At 40.7% G+C, this 5,000-nt stretch overlaps 1 protein-coding gene across 1 annotated transcript in view; it reads right to left on the bottom strand.

The window, feature by feature from the left end:
* The window catches only part of LOC143032579 (uncharacterized), a 15,412-nt gene that overhangs the window by 1,431 nt on the left and 8,981 nt on the right, over positions 1 to 5,000 (bottom strand). The window lies entirely within an intron of this gene.

Raw genomic sequence — 5,000 nt, 5'->3', positions numbered from 1 at the left:
AACTGTGTGAGATGGGAGATGATTCCAATCTTGGATGCTGCAGGAGAAATATGAATACTTGAATATGGTGTTTGGTATGTGTGGTTTTTAGGTTGTGACTGTCTCTAGTTATTTGTGTATTTGTTGGATGTGTGTGCTTTCGTTTATGTCAACTAAATCACCATATTTTTGGACATTTATAGACAATACGAATAGAGTGGTAGATACTCCTAATTTTATCTACTGGCAACTCACTCCTTTACCCACTTTTTCTCTTTTTTCTAGTTTCAAATTTGTCCAACAGTTCTTGTCCCATTTCGATACACGCTAACAGGATTAATCGGCTTAAAACCTGACGACTGACCCTTGACATATCTGCGCTCTGCACAAGAGGCACGGAACTACTGGAATGCTAGATGAGTGGGGAGTCGAGTCGCCTCTACAAAAAGCGGCGAATAAAATCGTCTCGCGTGACTAGCTCAGTGGCAGCGACGTTATGTGGCGGGTTGTCGCGCGACTTGTAGCGGTGAGTAAACTCGCCTTGTATCACTACGACGGACCCTACTTGGTCCTACGATTAGTGTATCACTAGCACCCTTGTGTAACTCACCAGCGCTTCTGTCCTTGAGGAAAAAATCTCTCATTGAAGTCAAAAGCCACGTCGCTTGTGTTCAGTCATATCAATATGACATAGTTTCTCTCAATTGATATATTGTACCACAATGATATTCCGTAATTCATTGCAGTCTGATTGCAAGACGCTTGCATGAAATCACACTGACATGGCACAATTTATCGCAAATCATATATTGTTCTACAAGAATATTCTGTATGTCATTGGAGCCAAATGGTGTCGCGATTGTAGGTAGTTATACTGACGTGACACAGTTCGTCTTAAATCATAGACTTTTGCCTCTTTTTTCTCCCCTGTTTCATTGAAGAGTAACTTTATGTCTTTTGCATGACTGTTCCACGAAGGAGCAGCCCACAAAAAAAAGAAGAAGAAAAATAAAAAGGAAAATAAAAAGGAGAAGATAAAAAAAAAAAAACGAGAATATAAAAGAAAAAGGAGAAAAAGAACAAAGTGAGGTTCCACAATTTATGTTGATAAAAATCTGGTCCTTTGGATGATTAAGTGTCAAATGTTTCCCTCAGCTGAATAAAAACCAACGATATATACATACTAACATGTGGGACTCCCCAATATGCCCGGCAACACAGACAACAACACAAACACTGCGCAGATAATGACGCAGTTAGTTAGTACTCTGATATCCTTACGTAAACATACTACAGCGCATAATGGTTAATGGTCTATTCCTGTAATGGTAATTTACGAGCCTCACTAATCCGTACTGTAAAAACCCCATCAGTGAACTTTTACGCGGGACTTTGTTCCTTTTATTATCCATTCTGTGATTCACTACGGAAAAACAGCACTATTCATCTATGTGCGTGTCCGTCAATGTCCACGTCTGCAACTAGGTTCAGTGCACATGTTGCACTGCTCTCTCTCTAGCGAGAGGGATCTAAAGGATGCTATCACGTGGGTGGATCACTCAAAGAACTATCGAATCTCTTATCTTCGAGATAAGAGCCCGCTGCTACTCTATCCACTTCAGCCGCTGCTCTGAAGCGAATTCGGTACCTCCTGAAATGCCCGGAACTTTCAAGCTCCTCTCGTGGTCTCTTTTGAAGATGTTATTTTGGACAAACGCCTGACCGTTCTGTTTAGCTCATAGGAGCCCATCGTCTACGGAAAGGAAAGAGAACTTATGCGATTCTGATGCGTAACATTTAGCTTCGACATCGACTACGCACCGGAAGGGTTACAAAGGAGCATGCTGACAGAAGACCTTTTGGTCCATAGCTAGGTCGGATTCGAGGGGGAGGGGTGGAATGGAGAATGATGAGGTGTTCCTGCGTTTGTGGTTGTTGGTTCGTATCAGTAAATCCTTCACGTGGAGGGGGCTCGTCTTCGCGAACGACTTTTCAGGGACCATGGCAATCAAAGGATCACCCTTTCGCTCACAGGGAATAAGGGTCATAGTTGCCAATTATGTGTGTTGGTGGCGTTATCGGCCGTAGCTAGGCGACTACAGGCGTAGGATTCTCAACAACTAAGGTTCCTTTCTGTATGTATGTATGTATACATACATACATACATACATATATATATATATATATATATATATATATATATATATATGCATATGCAGAAAAACCACCAAGGAAAATAATGAAATGATGACCGAGCGCTTTCGTCTATTTAGACATCTTCACGGTACATGTACCCTGAATATGTCTAAATAGACGAAAGCGATCTGTCTTCATTTTATCATTTTCCTTGATGGTTTCTCTGCATATTTAGAATCATGAGTTCATGTGATTTCTCAAGCTATATGTATATATATGTTTGTTTGCGTGTGTATGTGTGTGTATGTGTGTGTGTGTGTGTGTATGTGTGTGTGTGTGTGTGTGTGTGTATGTGTGTGTGTGTGTGTATGTGTGTGTGTGTGTGTATGTGTGTGTGTGTGTGTGTGTGTGTGTGTGTGTGTGTGTGTGTGTGTGTGTGTGTGTGTGTGTGTATTCACTGTATTCACTTGGTCTTTGGATCACGTGTTGGACTCGTGATCGACAGCTATTTCCCTCCTGGAAGAGAGCTCAGAGCTCGTAGGTCCGATCTATGGGTAATGCTATGACCTTGCACACACACACACCCCCAACTCCCCGCCCACGAGAGTTGGAGTAACACCCCTCAGCGCTGCGATACTGATATTATTTCAGCCCCGGGCGAGGATCGAACCCGGACCTCCGTAGTGGCAGGCCAGAGCTCTAACCACAGCGCCATGAGAGGTGTGTGTGTGTGTGTGTGTGTGTGTGTGTGTGTGTGTGTGTGTATGGGGTGGTTCACACCTAGAGGTATAGTCAAGAGAACATCCTCAACACTCAACTTCCTCCCTTCGCCGAATCGTGGCATCTATCGCAAAAGAAAACGGGATGTTTTTCTTGGCGGAAAAAGCAAACAAACAGAAAACGGTTATTCATTTCAATTTGTAGCGTTTCCCGAACAAGTGACTCAGAACTTGAAGCAAGACGTAAGATTCTGCGGTACATATTATGAGTAAGCGGCAGAATCAAGGGACGATTTTTATGTCAGTTAATCGTTTTCCGTTGTCATGGTAACCGCGGTCTAACAAAATTATCTCTCCTAAGTTAATATTGCGGTTGAAAGGAAGATGGAGAGGAGCCTACACCAGGAGACGCGTAACTGCGGCCGAAGCCGTCATTTTTGCACCGTGATGCGCTTCTTGGGCTGTTGGGGTAGGTAACTATAGTAACTGCGGGGAATCGAAGAGAGGAGTGCGTGATTCGAGCTCACAACTGAGCAAATGCGAGACAGGTACGCTTCCGATAGCGTCACCAGTGCAAAGCATATTTCCTCTTTATTGACATCAAGTATTATCAAAAACATAATGAACTTCTATTAACGATTTTTTCTTACAGTCTGGAGTTCGTAATGTGATGAAATTGTAGACTTTATTCAAGAGGTTACATTTCCTTATGATGTACAGTCCAAACAAAAGTTTTGATCCACTCAGTGTTTTTCATGATAGAAATGTCAAATTACTTGTCTGACAAATTTCCTTTTAATCTATTGAAGAAAATTACCTGTCTGTAAGTTACATACTACATATGAAAATATATTACATATTTGTAAAAAAAAAATTATATTGACATGAAAATTTTAGAGTGGGTTATAACTTTAGCTCGTGACTGTAGAATTTGTTTTTAATCTAAATTGCCATCTGGAATTGGATTGCCTCCTATTCAGGCTGGATTTAGGGCAAGGTAATAAAACACAGGTCTTTTTTTTTTCCAAGTATATTACATTTCAGACAAAAATCACGCTCATAAACGTAAAGTACAACACTTGTAGTGGCTACTACATTCATACGAAAATACAATTAGATTTGTCTACATTCAATATGAAAATACATACACACGTTTCAGCACACAGGCAAAAAAAGATCAGTTATGTATATAACATTTATATAATTATCATGTGCGTTAATAGACATGGAAATGGTCGTAAATGAAACACATAAGAATTTCAGTATTTTTCATCAATGTTTAAAAACATTTAGAAATCACGTTGTGATTACATTTTTCGGTCAGGTTACAATTATGGTAACCAACCGTACCAACACTTCACGGTTAAATGGCGGTTAAGGTGACCAACAAGTTGACTAAAATAATTATAGGTACAATGCGAGTATCCTCCTCCTCCTCCTCTACTTCCTACTCCTCCTCCTCCTCCTCCTCTTTCGCCTCTTTGTGAGACGCGTCACATTTAACCGTGACGTCATGTCGTTTTACATGAACAAATTCGAATGAAGACTGGAAAAAATATTAGAATTATGGTGTTAGAAATAGAGCATTCCGTTTTATTTTACAAATATTGTGTCAGTCATGAATACAGTGCCGACACAATCAGGATAATGTCCAGCTCCTCAGTCTTAAATCAGCTTTTCATTTTTCAAACTTTATCACACTCTCCATGTAACCTTGCCGCGTGCTTTCGGGAACATCTATCTCGACGATAGACAGAAATGTGAATCATTAATTAATTATCTTATGACTGGCGAGCTAGTCCCAGTATGTTATCAAAGACAGAAGAAAAAAAAACTTGTAAACTTATGGCAATCACTACAGCCACCTGCACCGTAACTAATACAAAATCGGACTGTAGTTGCAGTGTCCAATTGCCATACAACTACAGCGGTCACTTAACGGCTGGCGCACAGACACAAAAAACAATTGCAGTTGTCGCTGTGGACGGGTAGTTATCTCGACCGGGAATGTCTAAAACTTGGAAATTTCCAGCTTTTGGAACGGAAAACGCCTCCCGAAGAACATAAATCAGTTTTCGAAAGATTGGATAAGTAGGTATAGATTCAGTCCAACTTTTGAGAGTGTCTATACGTCACTCGTCGACAATTATCCTTAACTGATGAGGT

This window comes from Oratosquilla oratoria, chromosome 14 (genome assembly GCF_046742065.1).
Source record: "Oratosquilla oratoria isolate Oo_2021 chromosome 14, ASM4674206v1, whole genome shotgun sequence".
In the NCBI taxonomy this organism is placed as follows: Eukaryota; Metazoa; Arthropoda; class Malacostraca; order Stomatopoda; family Squillidae; genus Oratosquilla; species Oratosquilla oratoria.
This window is presented reverse-complemented; position numbering and strand designations above follow the sequence as displayed.